General features: G+C 40.0%; 1 long non-coding RNA gene and 1 pseudogene across 1 annotated transcript in view; both read right to left on the bottom strand.

Annotated features, from left to right (window-relative positions):
* The window catches only part of LOC112806986 (uncharacterized), a 50,314-nt gene that overhangs the window by 28,759 nt on the left and 1,574 nt on the right, over positions 1–19,981 (bottom strand). The window contains exons 2-3 of the long non-coding RNA XR_003203993.2: positions 15,724–15,920; positions 11,548–11,674 (exon numbers count right to left, since the gene is read on the bottom strand). This is a non-coding gene — a long non-coding RNA (uncharacterized lncRNA). The remainder of the gene's footprint in view (positions 1–11,547; positions 11,675–15,723; positions 15,921–19,981) is intronic.
* On the bottom strand, positions 9,086–10,367 carry LOC112806926 (uncharacterized; annotated as a pseudogene).

Raw genomic sequence — 19,981 nt, 5'->3', positions numbered from 1 at the left:
CCACAAAGGATGGTGTACACCTTCTCAATAGAACCAGTGCTTCCAAACTGGCTAATTAAGAAACTTGCTTCACTGTCAGGGCTGGGAATTCTTATGATTCCTGCTCACTGGCCTTGGTTATTTGTAACAGAACAGTGCCTGCTATATCCTCTCTACTTTTCTGTTCTTCATTGGAAGACTTCATTGCATATGCCCAGTTCCTACTGCACCATTATGTATTGGGTCTCTGGAAGCTGAGGATTCTTTTAAGTTTATGGAATGCTTATCACAAAGAAACACTTATAAACCTCACTGAAGCTAAAACTCCAAAATAAAACACTGGGGCTATCACTCTTGGGAAGGATGGGATTACTTTGTTTGGAAGAGTATACAGGGGTGTTGAGGGGGCAAAGAGGTAGGATGTGGTAGAGACTGCCAGCTTCCTACCCAATATTCATCCCCGTCCATTACAAGAGTAGGTGGATATTCATCTAACTAAATTAATACTTTCTTCAGCCATCCTTTCAGCTAGGTGAACTTCTAGCAATTCTTAGCAATAACATGCCAGGTATATCAGCATGTAAAGAGCTTCTTCCTTCTTTTTAAAGCTTGCATAGTATTCCACTGGATTGACCTAACAAAACATTTATCAGTTACATATTAATGGCCATTTAAATTGTTTCTAAACATTTCTCTGGCCTTTTGGCTAAATCGTTTGTTTTATTTTATTGTTTTAAAAGATTTTATTTATTTGTTGAACAGAGAGAGAAAGAGCACAAGCAGGGGGAGCAGGAGAGGGAGCAGCAGACTCCCTGCTGAGCAGGGAGCCCGATGTGGGCTTGATCCCAGGACTCTGGGATCATGACCTGAGCTGAAGGCACACGCTTAACTGACAGTTGGAGATATATAACTATGTAGTAAAATTATGAAGGAAAGTGATGAATTGACTGCCATAATCAAGACAGTGGTTACAGTTGGAAGGAGGGAGGAAAAATGATCAGAAAAAAGTATGTTGCAGCTGATGGCTTCTGGAATGCTGATCATGATCTACGTCTTCACTTGCTGCTGGTACATGGGTATTTGTTTTACACAAATACATGAATCTTCATTAAAAAAAAAAAAAAGATTCAGGGCGCCTGGATGGCTCAGTTGTTAAGCGTCTGCCTTCGGCTCAGGTCATCATCCCAGGGTCGGGGATCGAGCCCTGCTTCGGGCTCCCTACTCCGCGGGAAACCTGCTTCTCCCTCTGCCACTCCCCCTGCTTGTGTTCCCTCTCTAGCGGTCTCTGTGTCAAATAGGTAAATAAAATCTTAAAAAAAAAAAAAAAGATTCATTTTACTTGAGAGAGAGAGAGGGAAAGAAAGGTGAGAGGGAGAGGGATAAGAATCTCAAGCTGACTCTCCACTGAGGGTGGAGCCCAACCTGGGGCTTGATCTCAACACCCTGAGATCATGACCCCAGGCGGATGCTTAACTGACTGAGCCACCCAGGCGTCCCAAATCTTCATGTTTACCTTTTATTCATTTTTGCCCTTAGGTTTGTTATATCCCACTTTTTTTTTTTTTTTTAATAGTTCAGTGAAATTCAGGCTCCTTTTCCTTCATACCAGGAAAGCTTCACAGCTTCTGGATTTCGGCTGCCTCAAGCAGGGCAACCCATTTATAGAGGCACTGAAGTTCTCTAAATTTGCCAATTGGATTTATCAGGACAGGGAGAGCTGAGGGGTCAAAAGAAAGGAGCAGTAAACAATCCGGTATGGCTGGCTTTGGTGTTCTTACTGGTCTCAAGTGCTAAAGAAAACAAACTTAGAAATCGAGCTCCACCCTGTGGCTGCCAGAACACAAAGCAAGGAAATGGGAGTCTGACCAGCCTCCTGAGCTGTACAACCTCACTGGGAGCAACTGGGAGCGATCCTCTAGAAGAACCAGATTGTCTCCTCCACAAGTTCCCCCAGAGTGAATTTTTTTGGGGGGCGTGGGCAGGTGGAGAGGGATTGAGAGAATCTTAAGCAAGCTCCACGCCCAGTGCAGAGCCCGACACAGTGCTCAATCTCACAACCCTGACATCATGACCTGAGCCAAAATCAAGAATCAGCCCTCAATCAACTGAGCCACCCAGGTGCCCCCCCTAGTGTGAATGTCTAAGTGCAAGGAAATCTGTTTTCTAACGGAGGAAGTCTCCTCATTCCAGAATGTACATTCCAGAGATAAGAGACTGGGGATCTCTCCTGTACCCCATCCCACCCTAAGATACTAGATAAACTTGCTGGTAGATAAAAAGAGAACCTGTGTGAATGTCTCATAATCTTGGGACACTGAAGATTGAGCAACTGTGTTTTTTCCTCACATTCCCATCTCATGGCTCTCAGCTCCAAATACCATCTAGGTAACTATTTCCCAAATGTGAACCTACCACTGATGCTGTTCGTCAAAATCACCTCGGGAGGTATTTTTTTTTTAAATATGGGTCAGGTCACTGCAGCATCAAGCCATCTCCGATTAACAAAGTCTGGTGCAGAATGCAGGAATCCATATTTATTCCCAAAGCTCTCTGGTAACTGTGATGTGCAATCAGATTCCTCTGATGATTAGCAGTTATATAAATGCTCTCTTTAAAAGAAAACAGAATAAGAACTAGTACCAGATCTTGGAAACACAGATATACCTTTATAGTCCACACCCAAGAACAAATGGTCTTCTTATGGGGCTGGGGAGGCAGCTATTAGGAGGGCAATGTGAGCAGTTCAGTTACCAAAATACATCTTGACAGAAAGGTCGCTGCCCCAGTGTCTTGTTCAAGGCCCTCCAGGACAGCTTTGGGTCTTGAAGTCGCAGACGTGGGCGAGTTAAGCTGTCAATATTCTACTCTTCTAAAAGGAGACGTTCTCAGGAACAGTAACAGAATTACTAATTAATCAGAAAGGCATCTTCCCCACCCTTTCCAACTCCCAAATTCTCAGCCTCCACAATCATGACAGCTGATACCTCACAATAAATCATACACCCACACCCACACAACCTATTGGTTCTGTTTCTTTGGAGAACCCTAATACTAAAAAATTACTGTCAATTATAATGGTATGGTGGCTACAGTTTTTAAAAATCCTTAGGTTACAGATACATACTAAAGTATTTAAGGGGGAAATGACATATGATTTTTTTAAAGATTTTATTTATTTGAGAGACAGTGAGAGAGAGCACGAGCAGGGGGAGGAGCAGAGGGAGAGGGAGAAGCAGACTCCCTGCTGAGCACGGAGACTCCAGGACTCCCGGACCATGACCTAAGCCAAAGGCAGACACTTAACCGACTGCGCCACCCAGGTGCCCCATGACATATATTTGATTAGAAATATTCCCCAGGGGAAAAAAGGAAGGAAAGGCAATCAGTGAGAGATCAACAAAATGTTTTCAATTTTTGAAGCTTTTTACTCATGTAGATGTTTCCGTTTTGCATTTTAAAGTCTTTTAAAAAATCACTCTATGACCCAACAAATCCATTCCTAGATATATGCCCTGCCAACAAACATGTGCCTGTGAACGCTAGGACACATAGATGATGAGGGAAAAACAGTTGGACAATAGAGCGTGCCCAAGATTATAAAATGCTTACATATTTCATAAGAGCCCCAAACTGGAAACAAACCAAATGTCCATCTTCAGTAGGGTAAACAATTGCAGTCTAATCCTAAAATGAATTACTACACAATAAAGATGGTTGAAGCAGCCTGCATGACATGGATCAATCTTAAGATCATCATGTTAAGTGAAAAAAATCACATACATCAGAATAGATTTGTTATATTCCATTTACGTATAGCTTTCCAAAAGGTAGTTAAACTATACTACTTAGGTATACATACTTAGGTTTAATTTTAAAAGGCCAGGGATTTGGGTGTCTGTATGGCTCAGTTGGTTAAGTGTCTGACTCTGGCTCCAGTCGTGATCTTGGGGTCCTGAAATTGGGCCCCACAACGGGCTCGGGGAGTTTGCTTGTTCCTCTCCCTCTGTCCCTCCACCCACCTGTGCTCTGTCTTTCTCTCAGATACAATCTTGAAAAATAATAATAATAAAAAGCAAGGGATTTATTACATAAAAGCCAAGAAGGTGATCATAGCTAGGAGGAGAGAACAAGTTTGATCTGAAAAGTATACAAGGTTGGCTGGCACGCTTTTGGGGTTCTTTAAGTTTCTATATCTTGACTTATGTGGGAGGCACATAGGTGTTTGTTTTATAAGAATGGGACAAATTGTACATGTGTTTTATTCACTTTTCTGCACCTTTGGTATCCTTCACAATAAGGTTATTTTTATTTTTAAGATTTTATTTATTTATTTGACAGAGCGATAGAGAGCACAAGTAAGCAGAGAGGCAGGTAGAGGGGGAGGGAGAAGCAGGCTCTCTAATGAGCAGGGAGCCCGATGTGGGACTGGAGAGCCGAAGGCAGACGCTTAACCAGCTGAGCCACCCAGGCGCCCCAATAAGGTTATTTAAAAAAAAAAAAATCAATTCCTCTCGTGTCCATTCCCGTTTACACTAAAGAAGCCTCTTGGCTTCTGGAACCCAGGCAGCCTGAAGTAGAGCATCCTATTCATATCAGAGCTACGTTACCTAAAACAGGGCTTATTAGAAGAGAGAAATCTGGGGGATCAAAGGCCAGCAAAAGCAAAACAACTCAAGTTTGACCTGGGTTGATGCTCCTTGTGTTACTTTATTTGTTCAAGAGCTAATGAAAACCCCAAGTTAGAACATAACTCCCACCTAGTGGTTGCTTGCAGTTAAGACACAATAAAGGAAGCGGAAGTTTTGCTGAATCTCACTTCTTCATCCCCACTGGGAGAGGCTCTGGAGTAAATTTTCTGGGGCTCCCTGAACAAACAATCTTCCAGGAAATCCAGGATATCCTCATCCATCCGAATGTATATTCCAAAGACTGGCCTTCACCTCACCCCTCACTGTCACTAGACTGAATAAAATAGGTTATAAATGTTTTACACTGTCTGTTTGTCCTCATATTCTCAGCCTCACCTCCCCCAAACACTGTCTACGGTGGTATTTCCATGTTGAGCTCCACTGTGGCCACAAGAGAACCAGCCAGGGAAGTAGTTAAAACTACAGATGAGCAAACTATGTATTCTGTTATTTAGCCATAAAAAATTAGGAAATCTTGCCATTTGTGACAACATGGATGGACCTTGAGGGGATTATGCTAAGTGAAATAAATCAGAGGAAGACAAGACTTGATCCCAGGACCCTGGGATCATGACCTGAGCCTAAGGCAGACGCTTAACTGACTTGAGCCACTCAGGGCCCCCCCCTCCTCGCCGTACCTACTGCTTTAAAACAAAAGCCTGGTTTCTAATGATTTGTCGTGTGGAAATTCGCAGTGAGGCAAAAATGAAGCCAAATTATTTCTTACTGTTCCAAAATCTCAGTATGCAATTCTCTGAAATATTTGGCTAATATAAGGATGTTCTGACTTTATTGTCAGACACTTCATGAAATTCCTACAAAGATAAAAACAATGGAAAGACACTATGCAATCTTATTGTTCAAATATAGTAAGTAATGATTACCAAGTACCTGGGTTAGACACTTTTTTCAATTAGGTATCACAGCCACAACAAAGGAAAGTGATGCTGATGTTTATTCACATATTATAGTACTTTCTGAAATTGTAATATTTCATACATATTGTATGTATGTAAGATAGAAAACAAAGTAAGTGAAGACTCCCATCCACCACTAGGCTTCAGAGAGAGAATACTATTGACGGTGGGAAAGCCTTTTCTTTGCCTTCTCTGACCAAATTCCCCTTTCACACCAACAAGTAACTAATATCCTAAAATTTTGTTTAGTATTCCCCTACTATTCTTTATAGTTTTACTATATATGTATCTCTAAGAAACTTATTTGATTATACCATTTATTTATTTATTTTTTCAAGTAATCTCTACTTGCCCAAGGTGGAGCTTGAACTCACGACCCCAAGATCAAGAGTTGCATGTGCATGCTCTTCCTACTGAGCCAGCCAGATGCTCCTTTTTATACCATTTAATTTTTACACTGTATTCTGTGACCAGACTTTTCAACCAACATTATGCTTGTGAGATTCAATCATACTGATAAACATAGCTCCAGCTCATTTCTTTTCCCTGTGGTATAGTGTCCCATTGATGAACATGTGGTTTTTGCCTCAGCATATGTAAAACATAAAATAATTAGCGCTCTCTCTCTTTTGTAAAAGGAACTACCCTTATTCTTTTTTTTCTCTTTTCTCTTTTTTAAGTAAGTTCTGTGCTCAATGTGGGGCTTAAATTCATGACCCCAAGATCAAGAGTCACACACTTTACTGACTGAGCCAGCTAGGTGCTCCAAACTATCCTTATTCTTATTTCACAGTCATGAATAAGCCTAAGTAAATAGGAATTTGAACCCTTTCAGAAATATTGGGAAAGAGTCATATATTTCCCTCTATACCCTCATTCATCCTCATCCAAAAAAATAGGTTGCAGAGAGTATAGTGATCCATATACTACTCCAGTTATAAGGATACCGCACTGTTGTGATGCAAAATACAAATGCTGGAATTTCTTATGGGAAGTCTATGTACTAAAAATCATATAAATTACTTTGCTGAGTATACCTCTGGGTATAGTTTTGACTTCTGGAGCCATGCTAATGTTTTGCATATAAAAAAATAACATCAACAAGGATAGGTACAAAAATTCTAAGACAGAATACAAACAGAAAATAACTAATCTGATTTTATTATTCATAACCACTCCAATGTAATTTTTAAAACTGTCCCAAGTAACTTTAAGTTTATTTATTTTTTAGTAATCTCTACACCCGATGTAAGGCTTAAACTCATGACCTCAAGATCGAGTTGCACGATATACCAACTGAGCCAGCCAGATGTAAATTAGATAATAGTACTGAATCAATGTTCCTGATTTTAATAGTTACACTGTGATTATATTGGAGAATGTCCTTGTTCTTAGTATTTACATACCGAAGAGGCATCTATCTGAAACTCTCTCTCAAATGGCTCAGAAAAACAAAATAATATGTATGTGTGTATACATGCAGAGAGAGAATATAATAAAGCAAATGCAGTAAAACGTTAACACCTGGGTAATCTGGATGAAAAGCACTGTATGGGGTCCCTGGGTGGCTCCGTCGGTGAAGCATCTGACTCTTGATTTTGGCTCAGGTCATGATCTTAGGGCTGTAAGACCGAGCCCCAAGCCCCATTTCGGGCTCTGCACTGGGCATGGAACCTGCTTAGGATTTTCTCTCCCTCTCCCTCTTGCCCCTCCCCCCAATCGCTTGTGCACTCTCTCTCTCTGAAAAAAAAATTTTTTTAAGTTCTTTATAACTCTTCTTGCAACTTTTCTGTAATTTTGAAATCAGTTCAAAATATAGTTACAAAACATATATTCACCTCTTACCTATAAATATACTTAACACATATAGCTCAAAAAGTCACAATTTTCAAAGCTCAAAAAGCATGTTCCATGATATTATCAGGAAATAAACACCTAGATATATAACAGAAATTGTTGGTAACTCCTCTTATTCTGAATGTTCCATTTATACACTTACTTAAAAAGGCTCATACTCCACAGTGAACACTGATGTCTTCTTCATACCGAAAGCCTTTTGAAATATTTTCTTTATCAGGGTATTCATGATATAACATGGTATTCACAGCAAGAACATGACTTACTTTATAAAATTACTTCTAGAGGAAATGATCCCAAATTATTGACCTGGCTTAATTTTTCCTAAATATAAGTTCTTATACACAATTAGAGCTGCATTTCATGGTGTAGTCATCCCCATGCTTTTAAAAACTTTTTTAATTTTTATTTTTTTAAATATTTATTTGAGAAAGAGAGAGAGAGTGCACGAGCAAGTGCACAAGCAAGCGCATGGGTCAGGGGGAGGGGCAGAGAGAGAGGAAGAAGCAGACTCCTGCTGAGCAGGAAACCTGATGCAGGGCTCGTCCCTGGACCCTGGGATCATGACCTGAGCCAAAGGCAGATGCTTAACTGACTAAGCCACCCAGATGCCCCACTTTTTTTTTTTTTAAAGATTTATTTGAGAGAGAGAAAGAACATGAATGGGGGGAGGGGCAGAGGGAAAGAATCTCAAGCAGACTCCCCACCTCGCATGGAACCTGACATGGGACTCCATCTCACAACCCTGAGATCATGACCTGAGCCAAAACCAAGTATGATGCTCAACCAACTGAACCACTCAGGCACCCCCTTTTTAAAAAAATTAATTTAGTTTAGAAAGAGAGAAGGGTGGGAGGGGGAGAGGGAGAGAGAATCCCAAGCAGACTCCCCGCTGAGCATGGAGCCCAAGGCAGGGCTTGATCTCATGACCCTGAGATCATGACCCGAGCAGAAATCACGAGTAGGGTACTTAAGCGACTGGCCACCCAGGTGCCCCCACAGGTTTGCATTCTTACGTGTATTATCTGTGGACATTTTTTTTTCATAATCAGAAAAGGTTTTCATAATCAGAAAAGGTTTTCAAAAAAGAAAAGGTTTTCAAGTATTTTATGGCCATCAGTTATTCCTTAGTGTAAATTCTCTAATATCACATGCTTCTGACTTTCAATAAAAGATTTTTCTCACATTCATTACTCTTCTATGATTCACTCTGGCGTAAACTCTCCGATGCATCTGAAATTTGGTTTCTCAATGAAAATATTGCAACATTCCTCCCCTGTGTACAGTTTCTTTCCCCCATGGGTTTCTGTGTGAAAACTTCTGCACATTTGCTAAATTCAGTTTCTCTCGTGTATGCCTTCTGACGAATGATTGCACTGCAGGTTATTACTGAAGATTTTTGTCGTATTTATCTACAGCACGAGATTTCTCTCTCATTTAATTCTCGATGAAAGTAAACATCTGACTGGAAGCTTTTCTTTAGTCCCCATAAGAACGGTCTCCCATACGCCTGCTATCTCATGTTAGAATGGCCTCCTTAAATGCTTTTTCATCTCCACCATATCCATCTTCTCCATCTGATTTCTCTACTCTATGACACCAGGCATGGAACCTGACTACTATGTGCCTTGACACCAAAGGATTTCACACATTCACCGCGTTGTAGGGTCTCTCTCCTGTATGTGTTCTTTGATCAGGCCAGGTTTCCAGGTGAAAGCTTTCCCACATTCACTACATACACAGGGCCTTTCTCCTGTACGGGGCATAATGAGTGGGGACTTTCGGCTAAAGGCTTTCTGACAATCACTGTGTTCATATCGTTCTTCTCCTGTATGGGTTCTTTAATGTACCGGGAGTTGTGACTTCTGTGAGAAAACTTTCCCACAACCACTGCATCCATAGGGTTTCTCTCCCCTGTGTGTTCTCTGGTATATAATGAGTGGTGATTTGGTGCCGAAGGCTTTCCAATTCACCGCATCGGAAAGGTTACCCCCCGCCCCAGTATGAACTCTCTGAGGTAAAACGCATTCTGACTGCCGCACGAAAGCTTTCTGACTTCGACTGCATTTACAAGGTTTCTCCCCAGTATGAATTCTCTGATGTAAAGTGAGCTCTGACCTCTGGATGAAAGTCTTTGGACATTCTTTACGTGAAAAGGGTTTTTCTCCAGTGTGAGTTCTTTGGTCTTCAAGGAACTGTGACCTGCAGATGAAAGCTTTTGACACTGACTGAATTCATTGGGCTTTTCTCCTGTACGCGTTTTATGATGTAAAGTGAAACTAAACTTAAGAGAGAAAGTTCTTCCACATTCTTTACATCCATAGGGTCTCTCACCTGTATGAGTTCTCTCACACTTAATGAGGTGTGGCTTACTAATGAAGGTTTTCCAACATTCATTACATTCATACGGTTTCTCTCTGGTGTGAGTTCTCTGATGCAAAATCAGGGTAGATTTGTGGGGGAAGGCTTTCCCACACTCACTCACTGCATTCATAGGGTTTCTCTCCTGTGTGACACCTCTGGTGTAGAGTGAGCTGAGACTTACTACTAAAAGCCTTTGGACATTCTCTGCACTCATAAGGCTCTCTCCTATGTGAGTTCTTCGATGTAAAATAAGTTCTGTCTTCCGAAGAAAAGCTTTCAGACACTCATCGCATTCATGTATTTTCTCTCCTGTGTGAATTCTCTGGTATAACATGAACTGTGATTTCTGTGAGAAAAATTTTCTGCATTCACTGCATCCAGAGTTTCTCTCCTTTGTTACTTCTCAGTGTAGAAGGAGTTGTGACATATGGTTAAAAGATCTTTGACATTCACTACATTTATAAAATCTCATTTCTATATGACTCATTGAGGCACAGTGTCTTACTGACAGCTTCTCCACAATCATATTCATAGCAATTCCAGAATGAGTGTTTTTGTGCATAGTGTGGAAAAATAACTTTTCAGGTTTTTTACTTATATAATTTCTGTTCTGGAAAAGTCAGTCTAAATTATGTTTCAAAGTTTTTCCATTTGAGTCAAATTGATCAAAGTCTTTTCACAGGTGAAATATTTTGCTGAATACATCACATTCCTGGTGCCTCTCCCATGGGATCCAGCCTGTCAGAGTTTTCCCAAATCCCAATCTATACCATCATCAGCTTGCCAGGTGTCTTCTATGAAGGAGATCAATGAATGTATATGATTAGGTACTGGAAGGGGCCAACTCTCATAACAAGGATCAAGGGATCAAGGAAAGAAATGATGTTCTGGAAATAGAATACAAGTTAGAGGCATCCATTAGAAGGTGAAGAGAAAATAGAAGGGAAGCAGAGCAACAAAGAAGTCATGGTTATGGGGAAAAATCCATGTGTTGTGAAAGCTTAATTTTGACCACAGGTGAGACGCTGAGTAGGAGGAAGGCAACGTGAGCAGTGTTGGTGATAAAGAGTGAAGATGCTAGAAAGAGAGAATAACCAAGAAAGCCGGGTCCTAGCTAAGTTGCAGATCTGACACAGAGGGCAAAGACATAAAGGGCCTATGTCCTTCTTTTTTTAAAAAAGTTTATTTTTTTTAGTAATCTGTACCTGCAAAGTGGGGCCTGAACTCACGACCCCGAGATCAAGAGACACATGCTCTACTTACTGAGCCAGCCAGGTGTCTCAAGGGTTTAAGGGTTTTTAGGTAGTATTCTCAAAATAACCTATCAAAGGTTCTAGTTCCTTAGGCTTTCACTCATGGACCTGGCTTTTATCCACTCACCTAGATGGCCCTTACTGCTGATTTCTCCCTCTATAACCCATGACTCCCTGTTCCAGATGGAGGACTGCTGCTAGTCTGGAAGCCTAACAATCTGCATATGGATAAACACGGTGCCAAGAGCTTGGTTTTTGGAACCTCTGAAGAAGTAGAAAGGGATTGTTTCAGAGTTAGCACCTCAGCAAAGTGAAAAACTTTCATTTGGAAGGTGAGAGCAAGATCCCCTCCCCAGGTTCAGACAGACACAAAGGTTCTACCATCCATAAATCATAAGTTCAAAGACGTTAAACATTTCAGAAAACTTATAAATTCCAGCAGTTAAGAAAGGAATGGCAATAGGCTGAGGGTTCACCAAGGGTCCTTACCAACAGACAGGAGGTTGCTATAATTTTCCAAAATTACATCCCAGTATAGGTTCTTCTGAACAGCATCCAGGAGCTGCCACTCCTCTGATGTGAAGTCCACAACCACATCCTTAAATGACAATGTTACCTGTAAAAACATACTCGTTTCAAGTGATTTTTCACTCGGTGATATGGAAAAAATGCATATGAATTTATTATGATCATTTTCACAATACATTATATATCCAAGGGTTGATGAATCTAGTTTTACCCTTACGGAAGAAACTTAAAACTCATTAAACATATCATGCCATTCAAAAATCAACTAATGTAACTCACCAGATTGACAGAATCAAGGATAAAAATCACATCATCATGTCAATGGATGTCACACAGGTGAGAATACATATGTCAAAACTACCAAATGGTTAAGATTTGTACGTTTCGTTGTATATAAATTTTACATCAAAATAAATAAAAGTACTATAAATACATATTAAACAATAAGTTAATGATATACATGCTGGAGTATTTAGGGAGCAGTTTGCTAATGTTTGCAATTTACTTTGAAATACATGAAAAAACAAGGGAGAAAGGGATGGCTAAATGGAGAGGTACGTTCTTCTGATATTCTGAGACTCAATTTCCAACACGGCAGGGTGATGGTTTCTTCATAACAAAAAAAAGCAATTCTTGGGACACCAGTGCAGTGTCCTACAATTCAGCTCAATTCTGACATTATCTACCTGCAGACAGCATCAGATTCCACCATTTAAGGGTTCAGTCCCACAAGACTGCCCTTCCCCTCTCCCATTTCAGATGCCAGTCACAAGTCCAGATTGTCATCCGTACTTCTGATCGACAGGCTATCAATCAGAGGTTCCCACAATTTCCTCCTCAGGTTCAATTAATTTGTTAGAGCAGCTCAAAGAACTCAGAGAAACATTTTACTTTTTAGATTACCAGTTTACTGTAAAAGGATATAACACAGGAACAGCCAGATGGAAGAGATGCATAGGGCCAGGTATGGGGAAAGGGTAAGGGGCTTCCATGCACTCTCCAGGTGCACCACTCTCCCAATCTCCACTTGTTCACCAACCTGGAAGCTGTCTGAACACTGTCCTTATGGGTTTTTATGGAGGCTTTGCTGCACAGGCATGACTGATTACATCACTGGCCACAGGCAACTGATTCAACCTCTTGCCCTTTTCCTATTCCCTTATGTCAGGGGGTGTGACTGCAAGTTCCAACCCTCTAATCACATGGTTGATTCTCCTGGCAACCAGCCCTCATCCTTGGATGCTTCCAAAAGTAATTGTTCACATCACAAAAGATACTGTTATCACTCTCAACATTTAGAAAATTCCAAGGATTTTGGAAGCTATAAGCCAGGAACTGTGGACAAGACCAAATATAGATGAGAAATGTATTTTGGTTGTCTGAATGACCAAATGTACATTTCTTATGACTCACAATATCACATGGGTGATAAAGCAAGTGCAGTAAAATGTTAATTACAGAATCTAGCTGGTTGGTATATGAGTGTTCACTGTAAAATTCTTTCAACTTTTTTGTACATCTGAAATTTTTATAACAAAACTTCAGGAAAACACTAGAAAAAAAAGCATATAATAAATCTTAACACCCTTTAATGATGAAAACTCTTAGCAAATTAGGAATATAAGTAATCTGCCTTAATCTGGAAAATAGTACAAAACCTAAATAATAAATAAACCTAATAATATAAAACCTCAAAGCAAACATTACACTCAATGGTGAATTATTAAAAGTTTCTGCACTGAGACAATGAGACATGGATGCCTATCACCATTTCTATTCAAATGGTACTGAAGAGCCTAGCCAATGCAACTGGGCAAGAAAAAGAAATAAGAGGCAAAAATATTAGAAAGGAAGAAATTTATCATTGACAGAGGACATGATTTTGAATGTAGATAATCCATAAGAATTATAAACTATTAGAATTCATAAATGAATTTCTCAATGTCACTGGCCATAGGATCAGTATTGATAAACCAACTGCATTTCATTTTTTAAAAAAGATTTATTTATCTACTTTAGAGAGAGGGAGAGAGAGAGAGCAGAAGAAGCAGAGGGGGAGGGAGAGCAGACTCCCTGCTGAGAGGGGAGCCTGACACAAGGCTCGATCCCACAACCCCAAGATCATGACCTGAGCCAAAACCAAGAGTCGGACGCTCAACTGACTGAGCCACCCAAGTGCCCCAATCAACTGTATTTCAATATACTAGTAGCCAACTACTAGAAAATGAAATTAAATAATAATACCGTGCATAATAACATCAAAACAGCAAATGCCTAGAAATAATTCTTGAAAAATTTGCAAGACCTCAATACTGAAAACCACAAAACTCTACTGAAACACGTTAAAGAAAACATGAATGAATCCAAGAAAATGCCATGTTCCTGGATTACAAAATTCCATGATATAGGGGCATCTGGGTAGCCAACTGGTTGAGCGTCTGACTCTTGGTTTTGGCTCAGGTCATGATCTCATGGGTGATGGGATCAAGGCCTGTGTTGGGCTCTGTGCTCAGCAGGGAGTCTGTTTGAGATTCTCTCCCTCTGTCCCTCTCCCCACTTGCACTCACATGCTCGCTCTCTCTTCCTCACCCCCTTTCTAAATAAATAAATTTTTAAAATCTTAAAAGAGAAAATTCCACAGTATAAAAATATTGATTATGCCCCAAATTGACAGAGCCAAGCAACTGGATAAAACCAATATCCTAGGAGGTGCTTTGTGGAAACTGACAAGCTGCTTCTAAAATTTTTAAGAAAATACTAAGGGCCAAAGCAACAAAGCAATCTGGAGAAGGGCCTGCAAGACAGCAAGAATGTTAGCAAGAAGAACAGTGAGGAGGCAGCTGCAGTGATCCAAGTGACCAATGATGATGGCTCTGGCTAGGGTGGTGCTGTGGCAATGAAGAGGGGCAGATCTGAGGTCTGCTTTGTAAACAGAACCAACAGGATTTGCCCTCGGGTGATGGGAAAGACAGAGATTAGTAAGTGTGAGAAATGGAGACATGACCATTGGCTTCTGTATTGTCTACGGCTGCTGTTGTGCTGTGTGGCAGAGTCAAGAAGTTGCAACAGAGACTATCTGGCCCACAGAGGCTAATTATCTTGCCCTTTACGGAAGTTTGTTGACCCCTCATCTGAGAAGCTAGGAGAGGCTATTAACTGAAAGAAGGAAACTATGGAAGGAACAGGTTTCAGGTGAGATTAGGAACTTGGTTTGGGAAATGATTAGCTGGACACACCTGTAGAGATGTGCACCTTAGAGATGTCAGGGAGACAGTACGATAGAGGAGGTGATGCTTAAGGAAGAAGTGCAGGCTAGACACACAAAGAGGAAGCCATCACCGTAGCAGTGCTGCTTAAGCCGTGACACTGGATGAGAACACTAAGGAGTGAGCTGATGCAAAAGACACAAGGAATGAGCCCTGAGACACTCTGGGGATTAAGATAAGAGAATGGGAGACAAGACAAATTACAAAAAGAAGTTGAACCCTACAAGTGGCCAATAAGGCAGAAAAATCCAGAGAGCATGGCATTCTGAACACCAAATGACAAGAGTATTTTTAAGGCAGAAGGAAGTACTAACAATGTTGGATGCTGCTGGAAGGTCAAGTAAAAACTGAGTGTGGTATTTAACAACATGAAGTCATTGGTGATCCTGATAAAAACCACTTGTGGAGGAAGGAGGAGATTAAAAGCAACTGGAGTGGGTTCAAATAAGAAAGGGAGGAGGAATGGTGATACTGATTTGGGGCAACTCTTTTGGTTTTTGATGAAGACCTTGTGCCTAAGTGCCAGAAAGCATTTACTGGCTGTGAGGAACTGTCTTAATGGAAAATGTACTTCAAAAAAAAAAAAAAATGTACTTCATAAAAATGCCTGTTTCTCTTTTGATTACGGCTGCCATTGGCACCAGAGGAAAACTGGCAACTCCACTTTGAACCCCATGGTTTACACAGCAATGTTTTGACATTAAGCACTTCCAATGACCCACCATTTGTAAATGCACCCATGCTCCACCTGGCTGCGTCTTAAACTTCTTTCTATGCCCTTTTCCCGCCTGACTTTTATCATTTGTGTAGTGTTGCTCTTAATTATGTATATTCTAGAAATGTCCTCAAATCCTTTGGAAAGACAGCTCACCTGGGATTTGGTCATTTTCAGCTGCTCTTGGAAAATGACCAGTGACTCCAGCATCTGCTCAAATGACTTTTCTAGCTCTTTTCTGAATCTTGATAAGAGTTCTCTGGTCAAGAGAACCACCAGTGCCAAGACACTGCTTGTTCAGGAACCTCTACCTCCTCACATCATGGAATCTGTCTTTTCCCAGAGAGTGAGACCTGTGGATTTAATGGGAATATTTACTTTAGATGGCATATCAACTAGAGACCCTGAATCTCTGCTTTTATTGCAGAGGACCTACCCTCACATAGAACTCCAGGCTGGGCCTTCTGTTGACTCTGATCAGGCTTCCGGGAACAAAAGCAACACTGAGTTTGACACCTTAAGTAGACAGTTTAATCCAAAGGTTCTAGAAATACAATGTCCAAGGCTGAGATGCTCTTAATATTCATAAGTACATCCTACACATACTTATGGATTGGTAACTTCCCTAGTTATTGTTATTGGATTTGAGTGCTTGGACCCAGCAATGGTAGAAATGAGGCTGGACCCAAAATTTATTCATTTATTATTTTTTAAAAGATTTTATTTATTTATTTATTTGTCAGAGAGAGAGAGAGAGCACAAGCAGGGAGAGCGGCAGGTAGTGTCTCCGCTGAGCAGAGAGCCCAATTAGGGACTCAATCTCAGGACCCTGGCATCATGACCTGAGCCAAACGCAGCCGCTTAACTGACTGAGCCACCCAGGTGCCCGTGGACCCAAAATTTAAAAGCACATGCAAGGCTTTATTGGGGCTTATGGCCAAACACAAGGGAGGCAGCACAAAGGAAGGAATTTCTTAGGCTAACTCCCTGAGGAGACATCAGGGAAAGGTTTTAAAGAAACTTCGGTGGGAAAAAGGTGACACGTCAGCATGGAGAGGCAGAGATTTATTTATATCTGCACACTTGAAGGTCATGCTTCATGTGTTGAATGTCTAACACGTTAAATCTCCACCCCCTCCTCCCATGATTTTTAGTATACAATGAGGGTAAAAGTCAGTGAAAGATCAAATTTGGTAGCCATTGTGTCTCACACTAGTTTGAACTGATCTGGGCTTGCTATTTGGCTGGTGCTTTGCTCTGCAAGGAAAGTGATAACAGTCAGCAAGGAGTTTCCCAGATGCACAGGGACTTATTTTTGAATTTTTGACTATGTATTAAAATCTGCAACTTCAAAAGTATAGTCTACTGGGAAACATAATAACTGGTAGAAACTGAGTTTTGAGAACAGTCCAAGAAAAAAAAATTACAGGCAAATCTCATACATGAACACCAATGATCCCATGCAAAGGAATAGTAAGTCAAATCCAGCAATGCAAAGAAAAGCTAATTTAGGATGTCATCACGGGTTTTATACCAGGAGTAGAAAGTTGATTTACTCTTATTTTTTTTAATTTATTTATTTATTTGAGAGAGAGAAAGAGAGCAAGGGAAGGGGAAGAAGGAGAGGGAGAGAGAATCTCAAGCAGACTCAGCACTGGGCCTGACGTGGGGCCTGATCTCACAATCCTGAGATCAACACCTGAGCCAAAACCAAGAGTCAGATGTTTAACCAACTGCACCACCCAGATGCCCCAGGAGTACAAAGCTGATTTAGAATCCTAGAGTCAATAAATGTAATTCACAACAATTAAATAAGAAAAATCATGATAACAAAAAACATTTGAAAAAATTCAACTTACATTGATGACTAAAACAACAAAAATCTTAGCAAAGTGGGAACTAGAAGGAAACTTTCTTAGTCCAAAAAAACAGTATTTATCAAAAAACCTACCTCAAACATCATACTTAAGAGTAAAACACTGAAAATTTTCCCAAACTGAGGTCAAGAAGAAAAGGATGCCTACTAGCAGTATTTCCATTCTTCATTATATTGATTGTCCTGGCCAGGAAAAAACAAGGAAAAGAAAAAAAAACAAAACCCTGTAAGGATAGAAAAGATGAAACAAATGCAATAATTTGCTTTTGTCAGGATTGTTTACAAAGAAAAATTCAAAGACTCCTCAAATATATTAGTAAAACTAAGTTTTATAACATAGCTAGATACAAAATCAATATATAAAGTTTAATGCATTTCTATGTAGTAACAAGAGCAATGAAAAATAGTTACTTAAAAAAATTTAACCATCTTTTACAAAGTGTGAAAAATAAGCCACAGAATGTGAGAACATCTGCAACATGTATCACCAACTAGGACTCATGTGTAGAAAATATAAAGAACTAAAAAATCAATTTTTAAACAATGGGAAGATATGGGGCATCTGGCTGGCTCAGTTGGTAGGGCATGCAACTTGACCTCAGGGTTTTAAGTTCGAGCCCCACGTTGGGTGTAGAGATTACTTACAAATAAAATCTTAAAAAAATAAGGGGTACCTGGGTGGCTCAGTCGGTTGAGCGTCTGCCTTCGGCTCAGGTCATGATCTCAGGGTCCTGGGATCGAGCCCTGTGCTGGGCTCCTTGCTCAGTGGGGAGTCTGTTTCTCCCTCTTCTTCTGCCCCTCTCTCTGCTCATGCCCCCCCTCCTCAAATAAATGACATCTTCAAAAAAAATCTTAAAATTAAAAATGGGCAGATAACCCAACAAAAACTGGGCAAAAAATTTGAAGAGGCATGTTATACAAATGAAATCCAATGTCCTTGAAACATAATAAAAGGGGCTCAGTCCTATTGATAATAAAGAAGATGTAAATTAAAACTACAGTGAGATACTACCACAATCCCAGTAGATGGACCAAAAGCAAAAGATCTGAAAATACAGGGGGCTGGCAAGGATTTAGAGCAAAAGGAGCTTCCACACACTGTTGATAGGGGTGCAAATTAGAAGATTTCCTTCAGGAAAAACATGGTGTTAGCTAGTGAAGCTATTTTTTTGATCAATCAACAAGTAAATATCTCAGAAAAACTTATGGAGACTTGTAAACCAGGATATGTATACCAGAATGTTCACAATAGCACAGTGTATAATAACCAAACATGAGAAACAATTCCAATGTCCATCCACAGTAAAATGGAAAAAAATAAACTGTGCCATATTAATAATATGAATGAATGAAATGATAAGAAACTAAAGATACATGTAACATAGATGAAGCTCATAAACATAATGTTGAAGGAAAGAGGCAAGACACACAAAAATATAGCATGTAACTGAATAAACTGAAAGAAAATAAGAGAAACAGTTAAAGTGCAACCGTCACCCACTGTTCTAGCTACTCTACATAGATTTTACTTAATGTTCACAACCCTCAGAGTCACCATGAATTTAGTTTACACAAATGAGAAATTGGACACTCAGAGAATTTAGGTAACTTTCCCAATGTTCTAGCTAGTGGTATAATTGAGATACAAACCAAGACTTTAAAAATCCACATTCTTTCCACTAAAATCATTTGAAGATTTTGTGACTGCTTTCCTAAAAAATCTCGAGAGAAAAAAAAAAAACGGAAAACTATGAATAATGAAAATTCAGCAATGGGCCCAGATAGATTTTTTAAAAGATTTATTTATTTCTTTTTGAGAGAGAGAGCAAGTGTGAGTGGGCGAGGGGCACAGGGAGAGAATCCTCAAGCGGACTCCCCACTGAGGGTGGAGGCAGATGAGGAGCTCAATCCCAGGACCCTGGGATCATGACCTGAGCGGAAGGCAGATGTTTAACAGACTGAGCCACCCAGGCACCCCAAGATAGGTATTTTAATTGCTTTTCTTTAAAGCAAAATTTGAAACAAAAGTTTAAATGACAAAAAGAAACGCTTGCAATAGCAGTAAAAATTATTAAAGACAAGATAAATATCCAGAACCTATATAATAAAGCCCGAAAATTTTCTTGAGTAGCTGGAGAGACCAATTTGTATTAAGATAAAAGTATAGATTGTTCTTCCTAAATTTATGTATAGTTTTAATGTGACACCAAGCAAAATTCCATAGTATATTCACTTGATAGAATACTAAAAGTATTTTTTTACCTTTTAAAAAAGTATTTTAGGGGCGCCTGGGTGGCTCAGTCAGTTAAGCATCTGCCTTCGGCTCAGGTCATGATCCGAGGGTCCTGGGATTGAGCCCCGCATCTGGCTCCCTGCTCAGTGGGAAGCCTGCTTCTCCCTGTCCTTCTACTGCTCCCCCCTGTTTGTGTGCTTTCTCTCTGTGAAATAAGTAAAATCTTTAAAAAAATCCATTAAAAAAGTATTTTAAAAAGAATATGGGAATGTATATATGATAAAGTCAGTTTTAAGAAATTATTC

Source organism: Callorhinus ursinus, unplaced genomic scaffold (assembly GCF_003265705.2).
Source record: "Callorhinus ursinus isolate GAN/ISIS: 27379988/994484 unplaced genomic scaffold, GSC_fseal_2.0 scaffold71, whole genome shotgun sequence".
Lineage (NCBI taxonomy): Eukaryota > Metazoa > Chordata > Mammalia > Carnivora > Otariidae > Callorhinus > Callorhinus ursinus.
The sequence above is the reverse complement of the archived record's forward strand: the minus strand, read 5'-3'. Positions and strand labels throughout refer to the sequence as shown.